The sequence below is a fragment of the Schistocerca gregaria genome, chromosome 4, assembly GCF_023897955.1.
Source record: "Schistocerca gregaria isolate iqSchGreg1 chromosome 4, iqSchGreg1.2, whole genome shotgun sequence".
NCBI classification, from domain to species: Eukaryota; Metazoa; Arthropoda; class Insecta; order Orthoptera; family Acrididae; genus Schistocerca; species Schistocerca gregaria.
The window spans coordinates 401,179,000-401,201,580 of record NC_064923.1 but is presented as its reverse complement, the minus strand read 5'-3'; the positions used below and the strand labels follow the sequence as shown (position 1 = coordinate 401,201,580).

At 38.0% G+C, this 22,581-nt stretch overlaps 1 long non-coding RNA gene across 1 annotated transcript; it reads left to right on the top strand.

Moving 5' to 3' along the window:
* The first annotated feature begins 221 nt into the window (after positions 1–221).
* On the top strand, positions 222–16,907 carry LOC126365899 (uncharacterized). The gene is made up of 2 exons (XR_007566269.1): positions 222–616; positions 13,591–16,907. It is a non-coding gene; the product is annotated as an uncharacterized LOC126365899 (long non-coding RNA).
* Positions 16,908–22,581: the final 5,674 nt, after the last annotated feature.

Below are 22,581 nucleotides of genomic sequence, written 5' to 3'. Positions count from 1 at the left end.
CTTGTTTTGATGCCTGTTGTTCTCATTGTTATTAATATTTACTCCATCATTAAAACGTATTATGGCATCATTCCAACAACGTGAAAAGCTGAAATGCCAACAAAAACAGAGTTCGGTAAGTGTTCCTGAATGCAACTGTTGAAACGCATTCTGATTTTGTTTTATGCCACGTAAACATTTTTCCTGCACATATGACAGTCCACACGTTCTTCAAAGATATTACATAAACGAGGTTCTACGGAAACTGTGGTGCCCAAATTAAACAGAATGACATTTAAGCACGAGAATAACAAGATACTGTACATGAAGTGTAATTTTTAGAATCAGGAAGAACCAGAAGAATTTTATTACTTAAAACAGTAATTGTTTTGAGCTCTCATGACATCCAGGACCCACTAACAGCTAAAAATGTGTCCAGCACCCTCATGGATGAACTTTAGGTGGCAACATCACCAGATGCTAGGTTACATAAAAATATGTGCTGTGTGTAACGAAGAAACTTGAAATTGCTGTCGTTAATATTGTTGCAAACATTTGTTCTAGTTAGAAAGGAAGTGTGGAAGTTTGATGAGCTACACAACACTGAGAGTCAAAACTCTTTACAATGTATAGAAATGTAAGTATATTTAAATGAATATATTGTACAAACGAACTAAGTAGTATGTTAAAATCCTAATTCAGTACATGACTGAAAGAGGTGTTATTATGTTGAGGGGATACAGTATTAACGTTAATCTGGAGTTTGAAATTTGTAAACAAGAACCTTGTTTACTTATTTATTTATTTATTGTTTTGTGGGAACAAATTAAAGAGAAGTCTCCATGGTCATGGAACGACTCTATACATAGAATTATTACACGATAGTAGAAACAGATAAAATGAAATATAAAAAAAATATTCAGGTGATAAGTCTGAAGTTTAAATAAAGAAAATCAACAAAGTAACACTGGAATTTTCTTAATTTTTTAGCTCTTCCAGGAGCTCCTCGACAGAATAGGAGTGAGCCCTGAGGAAACACTTCAGTTTACACTTAAAAGAGTTTGGGCTACTGCTAAGAGTTGTCCCTCATTAATCAGGATTTCCGGTTTATCCGGATTCATATATTGTGTCTCTTGGAATTTTTCTCTTTTTTTATAACACGAAGATATGTAGTCGGTGAGGTACATAGGCTGCTTATCACTAGGTCAGTAATTTAGTCTAGAACTGAGTGATTAAGGAGCTCAGAGTGTGTGAATGACATTGGTTCTCAAGTATTGTACTTTAATATATCGGTGTATTGGTGCCCATCAAGTAAGTTGCATAGTAGTCACGGGGACATTTCCTGATGTGGAATCTGAGGGCCATTCTCCCCAGAAGCACAACTCTTGCCAGCCTGAATAGTGTGTTCTACCTCATCTTGGGAGATTGTTTTTGTTAGGTCATAGTCATCTGTGGTGGAAGCTATGGGCATGCTAAGGAGAAGGGGGACTTGTGTGTGACTGTCTGTCAGAAATGATCATTGAATAGGTTGTATTGAGGGAATCTGTAGGCATCGATTAGTACATCTTTGAAGGCTTTCGCAGGTTGTTTTCGAATTTTTGGTGGATGTTTTCTATTCGTAATTTGTAATTCCTGTCCATGTTTTGACTTGTTAGAGTCTTGATTTTGGTCCGGAACTTGTATCCTTGTCTACTTTTGAGTTGGGCACAAGTTTTGCCCCGTTGTCATAGTCAGTGTTCAGAGACAAGTTGTTTTATTCAGTTGTTTAGTCAGTTCCAGAGGGGTTTAGTTCGGGATGCTTTGTCCTGTCTGTTTGGGTATGTAGTCGTCATTTTTGTCTGATGAGATGTAGTATGTCTGGAGGTAAGTGTAGCCTCTTTTTTGTATTGTTTTGGTCAGGATGTCAGTTTAGATGTCAGTTTTGGTGCCGTCGATGATTCTGTTGTTTATCAGGTCAAGTTCAGTGTTGTCCGCGATTGACAGGGTTGCGAGCAAGTTGTTCATATTTAGTCCAGTTAGCATGAGAGTAAAGTATTATTGTTCAGGTGTTTGGTGGGTGAAGGGGGGGGGGATTTATTGCAGTGGTGCTGAAGGCAATGGAGAGGTGTTGGCTGGTGCTGCTGTTACCTACCATTGCTGATGTCATAAAGTCTGTCAGGCTAGGACTGTGAAGGATGTGGCTGGGAAGAGAACTGCCTGTGTGTCCAGGGAAGCTGTAGGTGTTCATGGGGATTCTAGTCATAGTTTCGGTTATCAGGAAGTCTAAGAGGGCCATTCTGTTGTGGTTGTAATTGATGCCACCTAGCAGTTCATTCCGAGTATTTAGATCAACCCACAGAATGTTGAGATGTATTGGAGAAATGCACATGCAACTTTAGCATCAGGTGTGATGTGCAGACATACTATCATAATCTGGGGTAGCAGATCGTGATTATTACCCCTTTGATGTCCTGAAATTGTGGGAGGAGTGGGGTTTCTTGTGCACCCAGTATCTTTTTTGAATAGACTGTGATGCCACTCTTTCCATCTAGTCAATGTTTAATGTAGTAGTTGTAGTCACGGTTGATATTCAAGTTGCCAGTCAGTTTGGTCCAGATCCCTGCAATCCCTATAATGTTTGGATTGTGTTTGATAATAAGGTCTTTAAGTAGGGCTGTTTTTGTTTGTAGTCATTGTGTGTTCACAAACAAAAGGTTTGTTGTGCTGTGATTTGGGTGTGTTGCCATTTTAGTGGAAAGGGTGGGGACGGGGGGGGGGGGGGATGCTCTGTCTGGTGTTTAGTCTTTGAGGATATATGAGAAGAGAGTTTTGCTGATTGTCATTCTCACTTCTTGACGTGCTTGGTTGTAAATCAGATCTTTTTCTGAAGCTTCTTTGTTCAACCTGTCCAGTTGGTTAGATGATTTGTTTCCTCTGACCTTGGAAAATGGACAAAAGTGTCGATAAGTAGGTTATTTCCCTGAGAGGTGGGAGTGTCTGTTAGTTGTAAGGGTCCCTGAAGGAGACGCTTTTCTGCTGCTTTGGGATGCTCTTTGCATTTGTATGAGAGAGATGTGAGGGCTGCCACAATTGGAGTAGGTGGGATTGCTGTCAGCACCCGGTTTGCATAGTGTGAATGGGTGGTTATTGAAAGGGTGTGAAACTGCTTAAATGTCTCATGCTGTGCATCTCCCATAAGATCATCCGTTGTCAACACAAACATTCCTGCCACCAAGTAATTCATAATTTCCCACCACACTGTTTTTTTAGGGTTGCTTAACTTCTGGCTCACCCTTTATATGAACAGTGCAGTCAGGTGAAGTAAATTTTAGTACAGAAATAAAATTCTGCGAGAAGTGTATTACTTGGAATAGCAGAGCAGCACGCTCTCCCCCATTTCTGAGTTGTTGCTTGTAATTAAACACTACAGCAGTTTTAGCATTGTTAGTGTCACTGAGGAAGTAGAAGCTCGCCAGAAAACTACAGGTAGTTGACTTAGGCCATGGTCATTAAGCAGTCCCATCACCTGCAGTTTGGAATGAGAACATTATTAATCTTGCATGCATAACACTGTTTAAATTGCGAGGGCCACTTATGGTTAGGTTAGGTTCTTTGCAGTGGTTCCCAGAATATGGATGCAGATACAGTGTATTTATCAATCTGAGTAATAAACATTCCAGTACCCCATGGACGTGATTAACTTCACAAGGACGTATTTGGAAGCGTAATACTTTCCCCACCACCTGGTCTGCGCTAGGAAGGACAGGAATCCATTCAGTCCGACAAAGCCATTATTCTTTGTGGGGAAATATTGAAGACAAGTTTGAGGACATGGAGTCTCAGTAACATGCGGTCAGATTCACAGTTGATCAAAAGTTCTTCTGCAACCCTTCTTGCTTGTGTTCACCTTGGCGACGTTCCAGTGTCCATTACTCCTCAACAGCCACTGAATATGGTTTATGGAGTCTTTTTTATAGGGACCTCATCCTTCAAACCGATGAGCAACTCCAGTCAATCTGATGTGACAGGGCGTTCATTGTGTTTGGTGTGTTCAGAAAGGTCATAAGGACAATTGTTCTGATACTGTCACCTTTCTTCTGGCTTTTGAGGGAGATACTTTCCCAGAGAAGATCACGGTTATATGTTATTGGTGTGGTGTAAAGGCGTATGTCCCACACTCATGAGGTGTTTTCAGTGCTAGTGTTTTGGGCACAACTCTTGCTGCTGTACAGTGGACCCTCTGTGTGGAGAATATGGACACCCACTCCACAAAGGGAGCCTCTGTGTTTTGCTGCATGTGTGTGTTAATTTTCATGACCCTCACTTCTACCCACATTCGTCAGATTGCCCGGCTTATAAGAAAGAAAAGAAGACATTGGAGTATAAGTTCCTTGATAGTTTATCTTGCACTGAGGCTACTCAAAACTGTGACCAACTTCATCCTGTGTCGATGACTTCTACCTTTGCCTCTGTTATGTCCTTTTCCCCCCTCTACCCTCTTCCTTACTCGAGTCCTGGCCCCCTCTCCTCTCCTCCTCCCCTGCGGATCTCACACCGTTCCCTTTAGGGGGCCTCTCAGGACCCCTCTGCCCCCGACACTCTCTGGATGGAAGCCTGCTAGCACAACTCAGCCACAGGACACACAGTCTCTGCGCCCCACGGTCACCCACTCTCTTTCAGTTCCAGGCCTTGCAGAAGTCTGCTCCCCCCTGTGCCCTGCCCTCCACAACCTCTGCTTGAGAAGAAGAAACATAAGTCCCAGGACCAGGCCCCCTTAGTGCCACCAGAGATGCCATCTACCCTCTCACAACCTGAGCTTGAACTCTTATTTATGGATGTCATTCCACCCTCGTTGGTGACGGATGGTGACCCAGTGGTGTGATTGTCTCCAGCCCACTTGTCTCCCGTTTGGATACTGGCTCCATGCGTATTCAATGGAACTGCAATGAATACTTCTGTCACCTCTCAATACTGCATAGCCTTTTACTTGGCAACTTGTGTCATTCTCCAGTATCTCATTTTACTTATGCTCACCCACCAACCCTTTGTGGGTTCCATTCTCTCTGTTGGAAATGGGTCAGCTCTTTCAGAGCTTCTGGTGGTGTTTGCACATTGGTCCATATGGATGTTGTTAGCACACGCATTCCCCTTCATACCATATTGGAAGCAGTTGCCATCTGTGTCCACTTGAACTTGCAGTCACGGTTTGCATCTCTATCTGAGTCACGACATGCCACTTACACCTGCTGCCCTAACTGCCCTCCTTCAGCAACTACCCCTCCTTTCCTCCTATCATCCTTCGTGGGGCAGTACTGCAAGTTACTAAAATGGATGGTGACTCTTCACCTCAGTTGGGTCGTTGCATCTTGGGACATTTTATCTTCTTACCATTGTGGCCTTTGGGAGGGATGGTCTCTGATCAGTTTTCTTCAGCTTTCTAAGGACTATGATACAGCTTGGCGCCATCACATCCTCCTTATGCTCCATGAGTAAAGTCTTCGGGCTCCCTCTCGACTTTTATTCGCCAGTTCCTGTCCCTCACAGTCTTTCAGAGTTTGGGTCAGCACTGTTCTCAGCTCTCTACAGACCACAGGGCTCCATATTAAGTGTCCTTCTTTTTCTAACCACTATTAATGGCCTTGCCTCTAACATACCATTAGTCACCTCTGCTCTGTATGTGGATTATTTCTGTATTTGGGCTCACTCCCCCTTGGTGGCTTCTGTGGGATGACAGTTCCAGGGTTGCCAGCCACTGTGTTTCCATGTGAATACTTTCACACAGTTTTCTATTCTCTCCCCTTAAGTCATTTTTGTCACCTTACTACAGTTCATCCTGACCCAGAGCTCTGCCTCAACACCCGTTTCTTGGGTCTTCCTTTTGACAACAAGCTTTCTCGGTTCCCTCATATCTATTATCTGAAGGTTGGCCGTTTTCGTTAGTTCATTGTCCTTCACTTTCTTGGTCTTACCTCTTGGGACATGGATCCTTCAACCCTTCTCCACCTTCATCAGGCTTTGTTCTGTCTCATCTGGACTTTAGATGTAGAGCTTATGGATCAACTGCCTCTTCCATCCTGATCTTCTTGGATCCAGTTCATCGTTTTGGCATCCATTCAGTCACTAGCCCTGCCAGTAGTCTTCTGATTGACATTGGGATCCCTCCCCTTTTGGTTCAGTAGTCCCAGCTCCTGGTTTCCTATGCCATCACTATCCGCTCTTCCAATGCTCACCCCTCCTTGTCTACTGTTTTCGCAACTTTGAGCCATTGCTCCCAGCTGCCCATCCTCAGTTGCGTTTACTGGTTGGGCTCCGCCTCTGCTGTGATTTCCATATCTCCTTCCTGTTCTCTTCCTCATGTTCCCTCCTGACCATCCCCCCCATCTGCCATTGGTTAGTTCCTTTGCTCCAGATTCGAGTGTTCGGGTGGATGTCTTATGGGGTCCAGAAGTCTCTGTTGCTCCAGTTGTGTTTCAAGGTTTGTTGTGAATGCTCTTATGGGAGTTTCAGGATGGCAGTGTTTTTAAGACTGATGGCTCTAAATCTGTCCATCACATGGGAAATGCCTTCACATCTTCTGTTTCTTGCCTGCCATGTGTGCAATGTTTCCTGCAGAATTGATGGACATCTATTGGGCCCTCTGCTTTATTAAACAATCCTTCCTCACCCGACTTTTATTATTTATGAGTTTAATAAGTGACTTTCAGGGTAGGGCTCACTGTTTTTCCCACCACCCCTTGTTTTCTGCCAATCACAACCTTTTCACTGATCTTGACAATGCTGCATGTTCAGTTGATTTCCTTTGGTTTCCTGGCCATGTAGGTATCATGGATAATGAAATTGCTGCTAGGTGGTGGTGGGGGAGGGCGGGGGGCCTTTTGGCCATGTACCCCCCATTCCCCATGACACCTCCAGGAATGGATTTGCACTTTGCATCAAATCCCTTTCTGCTGCATCATGGGCTGGTTTGTGGGAGGCTATGCCCTCCCCCCCTCCTGTTTAATTAGCTTTGCACAGTCATTGAGACTCCCACCACATGACGTTCTTCCTTCCACCCATCCTGGTGGGCATCTACCATCCTTTGCCATCTTTGTTTCGACAATAATAAGTTGAACCATTGTTTTTACTCCACAATGAGCCCTCCCCCCCTTCATCTTCGTACTTGTGGGGGCGTCCTCACAGTGATCTATATTTTGCTACCCTGCCCCCACCTTTAGGCCCTTCATTCCAAATATGCTCTCCCAACTTCCTTGTCCCGATTGTTAACAGACAACCCTGTCAAGGTTGTTGTCTGTCATTGGTTTGTCCTTCCAGGTTTAAGACCTTGAATAACCTTCAGGAATTGAGGTCCCTCAGCTAGCGTTGGCCCTGCCTCCACAGTGGCTGGGTTCTTACTCCTCTCTTTTCTCTATGTTTTGTCTGTTTTTTTTTAATGCCATTTCGTTTCCTCTTTTCTTGTGTCTTCTTCCCCTGGTGTTAACCCTGTTATGTCATGATCATGGTATTGTATGGTGATCGGAAAGGGTCAGTGACAGTGCTAGTGTACCAACACACATAGTGTTTCTGAAGTGCCCTTGCTCTTGCTGTTTGCCCCCAATCCGTCCTGTTCCTTCCTTTTCCTGCTGCCCCAACATTCCTTTTACCTCTTTGCGTGTCCGTTTCCCTTTCAACTTGACTGGGTTGTGCTATTGGTGTCGTTTCTCCCTCAGTTTCTGTCACCTTAGATCATGGGACCAATGACCTCTCTGTTTGGTATGCCTCCCCCCCCCCCCCAAATCAACAAACCAACTTTTCCATGATGGAGACACATTAACTGTGCCATACTTTTAAGAGCCTTTGTACATCGTAGTGCTCAGAGTGGTTTGGTTGGAAAGACAACTGTACAGATCTCATTACTGCATGTTCAGAGTTTGGAAACGTTGTTGTCATGTTCTTCAGTCCACAAAGTGGTTTATTGTCACTCTCCATGCTACTCTATCCTGTGCAAGCCTCTTCATATTTGAATAATTGCTGCAATCTACATCATTCTGAGTCTGCTTACTGCAGTCATCTCTTGGTCTCCCTCTATGATTTTTACCCCTCCCCCCCCCCCCCCCCACACACACACACTTCCCTCCAATACCAAATTGGTAATCCCCTAGTCTCAGAATGTGGTCAAGTTATGCTACAAATTTCTTGTCTCCCCAAATCTATACAGTACCTCCTCATTAGTTATGTGGTCTACCTGTCTAATCTTCAGCGTTCATCTGTAGTGCCACATTTAAAAAGCTTCTATTCTCTTCACTTTCATATATAGCTACATTCCATACTTTCAGAAAATAACTTCCTAACGATTAAATCTATATTTGATATTAATAAATTTCTCTTCTTCAGAAATGTTTTTCTTGTCATTGCCAGTCTACATTTTATATTTTCTTTATTTTGGCAATCGTCAGTTATTTTGCTGCCCTAATAGCAAAGTTCAACTGCTACATTAAGTGTTTCATTTCCTAATCTAATTCCCCCAGTGTCACCTGTTTTAATTCTACTACATTCCGTTACTCTTCTTTTGGTTTAGTTGATTTTCATTTTATATCCTCCTTTCAAAACAATGTCCATTCCATTCAACTGCTCTTCCAAGTCCTCTGCTGTTTCTGACAGAATTAGAACATGATCAGCAAACTTCAAAGTTTCTATTTCTTTTTCCCTGAACATTAATTCCTACTCCAAATTTTTCTTTGATTTCCTTTACTGGCTGTTTAGTGTACAGATTGAATAACATCATGGATAGGCAACAACTCTGTCTCACTCCCTTCTGCACCATGCCCCTCAACTTTTACAACTGCCATTTAGTTTCTGTACAGGTTGTAAATAGCCTTTCACGCCCTATACATACCCCTGTTGCCTTCAGGATATCAAAGAGACTATTCCAGTCAACTCTGTCAAAAGCCTTCTCCAGGTCTACAAATGCCATAAATATTGGTTTGCCCTTCCTTAACTTATCTTCCAAGATAAGTTGTAGTGTCAGTATTGCCTCATGTGTTCCTACGTTTATCTGGAATACAAACTATCTTCCCCGAGGTTAGTTTTTACAAATTTTTCTGTTCTGTAACGAATTTGTGTTAGTATTTTGCAACCATGACTTATTAAACTGATAGTTCAGTAATATTCACACCTGTCAGCAACTGCTTCCTTTGGAATTGAAAGTACTACATTCACCTTGAAGTCTGAGAGTATTTCACCTGTCTCATACATCTTGCACAACAGATGGAAGAATTTTGTCATTGCTGGCTCTCCCAGGACCGTCAGTAGCTCTGAAGGAATGTCAGCTAGTCCCAGAGCCTTGTTTTCACATAGATCTTTCAGAGCTCTGTCAAATTCTTATCGTAGTATTATATCACACATCTCACCTTCATCTACGTCCACTTCCCTTTCTGTAATATTGCCTTCAAGAATGTCTCCCTTGTATAGAAGCTTTACATACTCCTTCCACCTTTCAGCTTTCCCTTCTTTGCTTAGGACTGATTTTCCACCTTGTGACGAAGTAAGCTGGGATAATTTTAATTCCCCTCTTGTTTTAACATCTGTCTCCTTAAATTCATTTTTGTGTTTAACTAATTACCATTAACATACTTGAATATAATCTGCATTTTCAAAAAAGAGAAAGATTGGGCTTCAGTTTTAAAGTAAATAACACCAGATTTAATTTCGAGCCTAGTTTTATGTATGTAATTCATTTTATAATTTATTTCGACTATTTCTAGTTAGTAACTTTTGTTATAGGGCAAAATCAGTAATTGTTTCGTAACTTAAATTCTATTGTTGATATATAAACAAATATAAGTTCTGTAATAATTACAAACAATTGGAAGACGAAATACTAGTAATCTTAAAGTATCTAGTTAGCTCTATTCAAAAACATGTTTGAAAAACCATCACTTCATTAATTCTGAAGTAATTAACAGTTTTGTCAAAAGTATTTTTTATGGAACTATATTTGTTAAATTCATGGTTTAAACAAATAATTCAGCCTAAACCTTGTAGTAGAAGAAACTGTTAAAAAGATGCAATTATTCGATGTATTCAGTTAATTGAGTGAGTGAAGTTTTACTTGTAATTTCTGTAAATTTAACTTTAAACAGTGTGTAGTTTCAATACCTATAATTGTGATGATATTATATGAAGACATGATTTTTGGTTATGAAACAGCCAGTCCATGGCTTTTTTCGGACAAGAATCCTATGCTGGTTAGAGTGACAACATTACTTTAAATTAACTGTGGAACAAGTGTTAAACAATTAGGTTGTGTATATAAACAGTGACAGTGTCTACATCATGGGTATCTGTGTATTCTTCAATAATTGTGAACTTTGTAGTTAGGCTTTTACTGCTCATAGACGTTCAACAGGAAACTATTGTAGCAGTATAAGCAGATTCGTTTGCAAACTAATAATGAGGCTTATGGGAAAATATGCTTGTAAATTCTTACTTTTGTCCTTCAGCCATTCCTACTTAGCTGTTTTTTGCTTTCTGTCTACCTCATTTGTTAATTGTTTGTATTGCTTTCACCTGCTTCACTTGCTGCATTTTAATATTTTCTCTTTTTTCGTCCAAGCATTTTTACTAGGCCTTGTCTTTTTACCTACTTGATCCTCTGCTGTCTTCACTATTACTATTTCATCTCTTAAAGCTACCCATTCATCTTCTGTTGTATTCCTTTCTCCTGTCCTAGTCAACTGCTGTCCAATGCTCCCTCTGAAACTCTCAACTATTAAATTTCCATCTCCCTTTACTCTTTGAATAATTTCTTTTATCTTGTCATACATTTATTCAGTCTCTTAATCATCTTTGGAGCTAGTTGGCATACAAACATCTTCTGCTGTGGTGGGTATGGGCTTTGTGTCTGTCTTGACTACAATAATGTGTTCACTATGCTCTCATAGTAGCTTACCTGCATTCCTATTTTCTTATTCATTATTAATCATACTTCTGCATTACCCTAATTAGATTTTGTATTTATAACCCTGTATTCACCTGACCAGAAATCCTCTTCCTCATGCCACCGAATTCCACTAATATCTACTATATCTTACTTCAACCAATCCATTTCTCCTTTTAAATTTTCTAATCTGCCTTCCTAATTAAGTGTTCTAAGATTCCACTCTCCGATCCATAGAATGCCACGAAGGTGACAAACTCCTGAGTAGTCCCTACCTGGATCTCCAAATGCTGGACTATTTTATCTCCAGAATATTTTTCCTAAGAGGTTGGCATTGTCATTTAACAATGCAGTAGAGCTGCATGACCCCAGGAAAAATTGTGGCTGTAGTTTCCCCTTGCTGTCAGCAGCACCAGCAGAGAAAGGCTGTTTTGGTTGATGTTACAAGGCCAGATAAATCAATCACCCAGACTTGCTCTTGCAACTACTGAAAGGCTGCTGCCATTTTCAGGAACCACATGTTTGTCTGGACTCTCAACAGATACGCCTTCATTGTGGTCCTATCTACAATATGGTTATCTGTATCACTGATACATACAGACCACCCCACTGACGGCAAGGTCCATGGTTAAAGAGGGGGCAATGTTACAAAAGTGATATCTTTAAATATAAATTGTCTACAATTGTCGTAAAAGCTCAGCGTGTCTATGATAATGTTCACACTCTGAGGTGTCATCGTGAAATGCCTCAGATGCAGAGCAGCACCTTTACATTCGTACAACTAATTGCACAATCCCAGTTAGTGGGGAATAATTTATCACACAGTGGCATAGCAATAATGCATAACCTGTGCAGTGCTCGGAGGTTAATCGTCTGGTGATAAAATTCTGTACTGATATAGCTGAATTTCTGTTTTAATGTCCATGTCTGTCTGGACGTCATTATAGAAATGGATATTCTGACAGTTCCCAAGAATGGAAACTTATTGAAGTTGAATACCTCACTTGAATACATATAAAAATTTTAGGCACTAGTCATCTTTATAGATTCTCCAACATAATTTTATTTTCTTCTTGCTCTCCTTGAATGTATAAGCCGTTAGCCACCGCATTTTGAACAAGGATCAGTTCTCATTAAGTATTCATGATAATGTCCCTATATCCTCAAAGTACCCAATAAACATTTTGTGTGGGAAACACACTAAAATGATTACTTATCCACCTGTCTATGAACCATCCTGCACTTTGTAAACCATTCAAGTCCGAGATTGATGCAGGTACATATGTTCTGGGGGTTGATGTAATTCCAAAATTTCTTGTGTGGCCAGCCTTGACACCATTTAGCTTGTGTCATTTCTTGAAACAGAAAGGTGAATAAATGACTTGTAAATCGCAATGTCAGTGTAGAGCTTAAAATATTATGCTCCTGGGGAACAGTCTTGAATACTTAACTTTCGGGTCTGGTTTTTTTCAAATGGCTGGTGTAGCTCTTCAAAAATAAATATCCTTCCCTTCATGAAACATGTGTGGTATCTACATCTAGCATTATCAAGACAGTTTCTGTTGTACACTAATTAACAAATGATGTAATCAACACACTGGATTGTATCTTTCGCCTATTGTTTCTACAAATACTTTGAAAGTTATTCACTGACTGCAAATAGCTTGACATCAGCTGTATTAGGTATAGGTCTAATATGAAATTTACAACAGTGTCTGATCTGTCAGACGTGAATTTAAGAATTACAAGCCTAGCTGAGCACACGATGATAACAATGTTGGTCTCGATTCCTCACAGTCTTATTCTCCTTGTTGCAAGAATGCAAATAATGTTGCCAACATTAAGTAATGAATTTAGTGCGCTATTATGTAACGCTGTAGACAGTATGACATATGGAGGTTTGGATCAGTCCATGGATTGTCAAAGTGGTTAGGTGGGAAATTTGGGTTCAAGTACCAATCAGAACAAATTTTCACATATCACTGTTAAGTGTTAAATCTATTCCTAATACAGCTGTTGACAAGGAAATCACAGTCATCGAATTATATTTCATAGTATTTTGTACAGCTGTGGATCATCAGCACTGTCTGTTCTTTCAGACATTCACACAAGTATTTCCACAAAGACATACATAAACTTATTGTCACAAAATCCCATCCAGGGCCGATGTAAGACTGATCTAAGGGTGACACAAGAGTAACTGACCCCAACTGAACTCCCACAGCTATGGCTATTAATAGTTATGTAATATGCAACAGTTACAAAATGTTCTATGTATTGTTTGAAGTGTACATATATAAACTTACAGTTGAAATCTATTTTCTTTCATGAGACTGATTACAAAATTTAGTTAGACAAATAGTGGCAACAATTTTTACACAATTAGCATATTGAAATAAATAGTTTCTCAAATCGAAAATTCATGAGATATTTACTGTTAATAATCGACTCACTACATTTTTCAATTACTCTGAAATTAAAATATGACTTTTGATACTAATATGATTTTGGTGTAATGACATTGAGATCCATGATTATTACTACCGTTTTTTCATATGCTGTTCCTAGAAATAACATTCTCAGTGTGTATTTACATTTGGTTTTACATATTTTGAGCTTTCAGTCAAGCGCTTTCTTAAGTCAATTGAATTTATATATTATGACCCTATTCCATCATAGGTTAATTAATTTTCATAGAAATTGTATGTTTAATGCAGGGCCATCCAAATAGGGCAGAGTTGGTACCTCACAATGGAACCATGAGTCAGCACAGTCAGTGCCATACGCTGTGAAGAATGATAGATGTTGGCATAGACACACCCTGAAGAGTTTCCACCACGTTAAGTAGAACCAAATGTTTAACTGTACATATACACCCTAATATAAATAAGAAACCAGAAAATAGTAGAGTAGAAATTTTACAAAAAATGGTAATTTTGAGACTTTACACAGCAGTACCAGCACTTTCTTAATGCACTTGAATATAAATGGATTAGGTACAACCAATCATAGTGGTAGAGTCAAGAAAATTGATAAACTGTAGATTTTACTCTCAGAATGTAAAAGTATTAAAATTATTTGTTTAAATGGACATTGACGTACAAATGATTGTCACAAGGCACTTGGGTTCAAGGCAAACTTCACGGAATTCACAAGAAAAAATGACAATACATAAACCTCTATCGATAATATTCTAGCTAATTATAAATTCGATGATATAAGGAAGCTATGTGTAGATTTAGGACTTTCAGACCATTCCGCAATGTTTATTGAGATGACTAATACAAATGAACAAAGAACTAGAAAAACCTGCAGCAAAAGACATTTTACTGTTGAAAACTTAAAATTGTTCTGCTCGGAATTAGAAGAGGTGGAGTGGCAAGTCAAAGGTGAGATGCCAATCTCTGTGCATTTTAACATATTTATTGAAATTTTTTTTATGTATTTAGAGAAATATTTCCACTTAGATTGCACTAGACAAAAGTATCTAATAAGCTAAATTTGATCACTCCTGCAATAAAAATATCCAGTGGAAAAAAAGATAACTGCATAAGGAACTGAAATACAACACAGACGCTGTTTTCATTTACTATGTTAAACAGTATAAAAGCATATTTAAAAGGTTAGTGAAAGCAGAAAAAGAACAAAAATTCTGCAGGGTGGGATGGCAACACTACGAAAGTAGTTAAAGCAGCTGCCAGGATAGTAGCTCACCCTCTTTGGTCAATAATTAATAAATCACTCAAAGAAGGCCACTGTCCAGATCTCCTTAAGTATACAGAGGTAAAACCTTTATTTAAGAAAGGTTCAAGAGAAGATATGGGGAACTACTGCCCAATCTCCATTCTCTCGATTTTTTCAAAAGTATTTTAAAAAGTGGTGGTAACACAAATTAAAAAAGTTTAGAGAAATCAAAGATAATTTCAGATAATCAATATGGCTTTCAGAAATGCAAGGTTACAACAGAGGCTATTAATGAGTTTGTGAAAAAAATCAGTTCTGCATTAAACAAGTAGAGAAAAGTTCCAGGATTTTTCAGTGACCTCGCGAAAGCATTTCATTGTGTAAACCATCACTTTCTCCTGTATAAAATGGAAAGATATTTGGGAGTTGTGCTTTAAGGTGGTTTAGCTCATACCTCACAAACAGAAAACAGAGGGTAGTTATATCATCAAGTAAGGGAAATTCGTTTCCTGAATGGATGATTATTTTGCAAGGCGTTCTTCAAGGCTCAATTCTGGGTCCAATTTTGGTTTTACTTTACATAAATGATCTACCCGCGACCATAAATTGACACTCAGTTTTGTTTGCTGACGATACTTCTGCTCTTGTTGAAAGCAATGACTGAACAAATTCCTTAAACTGTGACAAGAATATTAGATAGTTTGGAAAACTGGTTCCAACTGAATGGGCTAAAATTGAATATTGGAAAAACACATTTGCTGCGGTGTAAAACTAAAAACTCTAAGGTAAAAGAATTCCAAATAGTTTCAGAGACCAAGAACTGAAAAAAGCGGATTGTGTTTAACTTTTAGGCATGCATTTTGACCAAAATCTGTCCTGGTCTTCTCACATGAAGTATTTAGCAAGTAAATTAAACAGCCTGACATTTGCAATGAAGATTCTGTCATATGCAAGTAGCACGGAGACAAGAAAACTAGTTTCCACAGATACTTTGATCAGTCATAAGGTATGGAATTATTTATTGGGGAGGCAGAAGCAAAATGATTAGAATGTTAAAATTGCAAAAATCAATCGTTAGAAATATGTTTAATGCAAAACCGAAAGTATCCTGTCGGCCACTGTTAAGAAATTTAAAATATTAGGTGCTCCATTTTTGTACATTTATGAACTGATTATTTTTTAATGCAACAACACCAAGCCATTCATAGACAATAAATTTAAACGTCAATATGGAACTAGGAACAAGGAGAATCTCATGATTCCCACTCATAGATTAAAGCTGTTTGCACAAACCCCAGAGTACATGGGCATAAAAATTTACAACATTCTAAAAAAGAAACAAGTCCTCAGCATGGAGATGGAGCAACTAAAGCAAAAACTACGACAGTTGTTAGTTATGAAATGTTATTATGCCTTAGAAGACATTCTTAATGATTATATGACAATCTGAGCAAGAATGCAAGTGGACAAAAAGTTTTGTTAATTAAGGTTAGATGTTTTATGTCTAATAAATGACTGTAATAATTAGTCTCTCTTTCACAGTAATACTGTTGTTAGGCTACACACAATCTCTGCAATTCATAAATTAATAATTATTGTTTCTGTAATACATATGAACTGTAATTGCCGTATTGATTCGTCTCCTGTATGTTATGAGACAGTAAATTCTGATTCTGATGATGTCACTGTTGAAGACTTACTTATGTCAGAGCAGAGTGCCACTCAGCCCATTCTGCAATGATCACTGACTACAATAGCATTATCTCACTACAGAGCCTATAGTGCAAGAGTAGTATTGCATAGAACTATGTTTACAGTTAGTTGTAATTTGAGAGAAGAGACTATTATCTTGTAGTATATCAAGTGATAAAATAATGTTCAGTGTCGGTAATAGATAGACATGACATTCCTGTAGATTGTTTCAAAGTTAAATGTTTTGTCTTCTTCAAGTTTTAATAAACTTAACTAATAGTTTGTGTGTATTGTAGTATCAACTCAGCTGCCTCCAAAAATAAATATAAGAACCACCCACAGTGCTAATTAATGTTTTTTTGTCTGGCACAACATGTAATACAGTACAAGTTCTGTATGTATGTAACTTTGCCGAAAACATCTCAGAATTGTTTGGTATCAATCTGCTCATTATATACTGTTACAGTCTGCTACACCACATACCACTTAAGGTGGGATGTAACAGAAAATATAAAATTTATTTAAAAAATCATTACAGCCATATTTATTAATGTACAAATTTAAAATGTTGCATGTGTAAAGCAAAAGAGTTGTCTTTTAATGGAAAAATATAATAAAATACGCAGAATTAATATTTTGCCACAAATTTTAATTTTAATTTTTTTATTGTCTTTTTTTATAAAAAGCCTTAACTCAAATTCTAATCATGCAAATAATCTGAAATTTTTATTGTAGTGTCCTGAGAAGGTTATAAGACCATTGAACTATAGTTATTAATTTATGATCCAAATTGTATCATTAACAGAGTTTTTAATTTTGCACATCCTAAATTAACTTTTTTTCTACATACAGTCATCTAAACTTCAGAATGTAGCTGCAGGATAGGATATCATGTTTTTTAGTTCCATGGAGACAGCAACAGACTGCGAACAGTTCCTGAAAATTTCATAGCATTAGTGCATATACTTTTTGAGAAAAGGCTTCTAATAATGTAAAACAGAGAAAATGAGGTACAAAGATATTCTTCTTATACTTCTACATATAATAAGCTTACCTCAAAATCCTCCATACACATACTCTTCATCCTCTCCTCTTAGAATCAGCTGGCTTGTATTTGTTGGTAAGACACTGATGTGTTAGCTTTCTGGACCCTGCTCTCTTAAAAAGCTTTTGTTGAAAAGGCACCAGGATCTATACCAACTCACTTCACCACTTCAATTCTGTTATTATTTCCGTTACTGTAACATAAATCTGCATCATATACACCTATTTTGAGTACTTCAAATGCACATAATGTCCTTTTTGAGCACCTGATCCAAATTCAATTATTGAGAATTTCATTTGTATTTTGTGTCTTTCCATGAAGATACTTCTTGAATAAATCTCAGTTTGAAAGAAACAGGTGTCAATCCTTTTGTTGAACTTACATCAATCGTCTTTCGGACACAGATTGTGCATTGCTGTATGGTCAGTTAACAGTTTAGAGAAAAAATTGCCCACAAAACACGCCTCATTGCGTCTATATTGTGTGTGTTTTTCGTGGTAGATCTCCCATAAAATAAATGAGGAGAAACAATTTCTTTCAGAGTAGTCTCGTGGGATTATCCGAGCAGTCTAAGGAGCTGCAGTCATGGACTGTGCGGCTGGTGCCGGCGGAGGTTCGAGTCCTCCCTTGGGCATGGGTGCGTGTGTTAGTCTTTAGGATAATTTAGGTTAAGTACTGTGTAAGCTTATTGACGAATGACCTTAGCAGTTAAGTCCCATAAGATTTCACACACATTTGAACTTTTTTTTTCTTTCAGAGTAAGCCTGCCTTTTCCTCCTAGTGGTTTTCCATCCTCAAGTATTTCACCTTTCTTCTGTTTCATCAAGTGACAAAGCCTACCACTAAGCCTCTTTTGGATGTGACCAACAGATTCCAACTTTTCTATTGTTGTATTGTACAGATTTTCATCTGTTACAGTTTTGAAAGAAGACGAGTCCCCATCACCAAGGTATTTAGTATATACAACACTATTTTGGTCCTCAGATCTGGCGAACATCCCCATAACTGCAGCAGCCTCAAGACACCTCCCCCCCTACCTTGAGACACTATAATTTTAGAGCTTGCTACTGCATGCTTTTCTTGCCACACTTTCTCACTGTCTTTATTGTTGGATATTTTCCTTGTTGCACACTGGTGGCAGTATTTAGACACATCTCAAAATTTAAAATTTTACCTGAGTCAGTATGAATAACAGATGCAACTGCCTACAGAGATGTGTGACCCCTTTTCATCCAGCTCCCATCTACAGATACGCACAGGTCAGTAACATTCTTAGGAGATTCATTGTCTTGAATATATAAGCCAGGACCTACTTCTTTTTGGTTTATTTCTATCAATTCCTCCACTGCTTTTTTTTTATAGAAACTTTGGCAGTATCGCATACAGCATCAGACATTTCTTTATTTATGTTTTCAAACCTTGCACTAGGTGGAGGGATTTTCAGAAAACCACACAATAAATTACCTCCTTCCCTGCCCTGACCAAGGCATCTCAGAGCATATGCTAACCTAAAATTGTTTTCATACATGCCATTGCCCGTTTTTTTGGAGGAGGGAAATGAAAATTCAAAGTCATACAAATTAAAAATTAATATAAAATCACAAGCAATTACAACTCTTCTTTCTTCAACAACGATAATGCATTCCATATTTTTACAGCTGAAACATGAACATTAAAACTTTATAGCCTGGCAGAGAAGCTCTAAATCAGTAAGTCTGAATCCATTATAATCCATATCAATATCATTCACGCACCTGTACAATTCTCCTGTACCAAGTTCCGATGCTTCATTTCAAGCTGCTTCCTTTATTTTGTTGGTAAACCGATTTCCATGAAACCTCTGTTTCCTAAACACAGTTTTTCCACCACCCATTATGCATAAACCTTGACTTTCATGTACAGGTTTGCAAATTCAACCTTCCACCTACTAATTTGTGTCAGTATTATCAAAATGCAAATAAACCACATACAAGAAAGTTTTCAGGCAAATATATAGACGTCAGCCAGAGGTATAGATATGAGCCAAAGATATCAAAAGAAAATAGCCTTCACATTAACAAAAACTGCGCAGAAACTAGCAGTTTCCCAAATGTCGGAAAAGGTGGGCATGGCCACCAGTGCAGAGTTAATCAGTTTAACAATTTAAAGGCATTTCTAAAGCTGCTATCATGATAAAATTCACACCAACATAGATTAAACTGTGTAGATCAAGCAAACAATATTTTTGAAAAATCGATTTTTTTGGACCAAAACCCATTACAACTCCACATAACATCTACCTCCCTCCAGAGCACTGCACATAAGAATTATGGACGAGTCTGTCATGGCATGCACATGCCAGGATAGGAAGTTTGTTATACAAATCAATTATATTGTCTGTAACTGTTTGTGAGATAGAATAGCGATAAATTTTAATCTGTCATTTATATTACATAGGCATTTATGTAAAATATTGGTTACATAACGCTAATATATGTTTTCATTACAAATTAGTTAACATTGCCTTGTGTATGTCATTTTCAATAATTTTTTTCAAATTTTAATCTTTTGGAGTCTGTGTATAAAAATTTCTTTTATATTACACAGATTATTAACATATATTTTTCTTATAAATACCTCATAAATGTCCCCCTTCCACTTCTTGACTCACAAGCATGATCAAAACTTGTGTGTGTAGTGTCCCATTCAGTCTTGCACTTCTCATCAGTTTCATTCAGCTGTTTTACCTCTCTATGAAATATTGTATTGCCTCTATTACCAACAGATCAGTCAGAACACAGCTAAAAAAAACAAATAATCTTTATAGTGGTTGCTTAAATCATGCTTTGGTTCTTCAAAACTGTTATTTAGTTGCCAGAATGAGATTTTCACTCTGTAGCAGAGTGTGCATTGATATGAAACTTCCTGGCAGCTTAAAACTGTGTGCCGGACCGAGACTCGAACCTGGGACCTTTACCTTTCGTGGCAAGTGCTCTTGCCTGTGAAAGGCAAAGGTCCCTATTTCGAGTCTCAGTCCGGCACAGAGTTTTAATCTTCCAGGAAGTTTTGTGTTATTTAGTTGACATATTGGTGCTTCAGTATTTCCACTTAAGTTGTTACTGAAATAATTTTTTGTTTCAGCCTTTTCCTTTACTTACATTCTTAAACTGTTCTTGCATACCTGGATGGTGGCAAGGGGAGGGGGGCTATGGGGGCTATAGCCCCCCCGTTAATGGGGTACCATTTTATACTTGATAAAAAATCAGCAAATATATCACTTCAACAGATTCAATCATTTTTTTATAATTATGTAGCAATGTGGATTGCAATGTATTTCAAACATGTTTTAACAAATGAATAATAGCGGCAAACAGATTACTATCTAAACTATTAAATATAATTTAACTTAAAATGGGTGTATAATATTTATTAATATGCACTGGATGTATATGAATGTACCACTTACAATAATCAAGAAGGTTAAATATGTCAGGTATGCCTACCAACATTTAAATTGCTGACCCCAGACCAAAACTTCAAAATCACCAGACATCTAGGTCAAATCGCATTATGTTCCCGATCACATACATTCGGTAGATGCGTTGCAGTGCTGGCAACGCCAGCGGAGGCTCGCCACCTTCTAACCAGTAGATATAAACTACACATGAGAGATACAGGAATTTGTAGAAGCGCATTATAGAGCCGTTCATGTTCAAACGTAGTTTGTAGTAAGGAATATCAACGTAAATTAAGACCAGTTTAACACAACTCAATGAGTAGAAGGCAAATGTTTTTTAAATTATTCAGTTGTCTGGTGAGCGAGGCGACGTCACGGTGTATACAATCGCCGATTGTTGGTGGATTCTCATTATCTCAATAATTAAGTAAGGAAAATACAGGGTATTCCAACTTTGATCATAGATATTTCAGGAACGTGTTAAAAGGCGATGGTTCATTTATATATAGACAAATTTATAGGGCAGCATCTGATATTAAATTTCAAAAACCAACCAGAAATTGATATGATAACCCAAAAGTCCAAAAGAGATTGTAAATAAAATAACTCAAACCCGGAAACTGAGTGTAAAATTCATATAATGGCTGCAAACGAGTGAAGAAACCGACTGGACCAAAAAACAATCGACTGACTAATCGATTGTTAAAAACAATCAGTTGTCCTTCCAACTCTTCAATGTGCTGTCAGCGAACACTTGTATTCCGAGTACGATTATCGATATTACTGAAGTTGTGACTGAGTAGTATGACCCATTCATGTGTCGTGAAGTGTCAATTTTTTTCTGAAATAATAGTCTATTAGAGACTGGAATGAGTGATTAAGGATGTTGCTGCAATGGATGACAAGCTGGGTTATTTTGGAAAACCTGAGCTTAGGGCCAAAAACTCTCGGAAGGAATCTGAAGCTTGCACTATAGAATTGTAACTGTAACAGGCTTGTGCAGCTAGAGCCTACAATTTTGTCAACACAAAACAATTGGTAAGAGTCATATCTTCTTAATTTTAAATAATACTTCCTTCGTGTTACTGAGATTTTTTACTAGTAGTTATTAGTTTAATTAAGTAGGATTAGTGCAATTATGTTTAATCGATATCTAATGATAAGAATATGACTGCTTGAAAACATAAAAAATGAGGTCAGTTTTTAAAGACGCCACTCGTCTAGAAGTAGGTAAAATATTTTCTGTACAAACCAGCATTATTTAATTAATTTGTACTGAAAAGTAACACTTTATTGTTGTATTTTTTTTACTAAAGCTGGCTATACGTATTTTTGGTATTAATAATATCTACAAAATTTGTAAGATATGAGATGGTGGTTGTTTGTTCTATGACTGAGGACACCACTGTGTATGCTGTAATGACATTTATTTAATGTTGCAAAATTTTCAGATATATACACGCTTTTACACAGTTTACAACGTGACAGTATTAATACAGTTGTGAAAATGACGCATCTTGTCCTCTGAAATTTAACTAATCCTAAACACAACAATATTAAATTTTAACTAGAAGTTTCTTTACAAAATAATTCTTACAATTACGTTATGATGTTGGTTAGTACTACGATAAATCATCCAGTACCAGTTCAAAGTTCGGTACTATTTAGGATAACAATCAAGTTTACAGAGGATGGTTAGTTTTGTGACAAGTAGAGCAAAAGATTACCCAAGGTCGTTTTACAGTGAACGCAAGTTTACGCCTCTGCATACGGTATTTACCATAGCTGTGAGGAGCTATCATATGCATGGCTTTCTAAAATTCCTAAAAAACTTATTAAACCTTTGCTGAA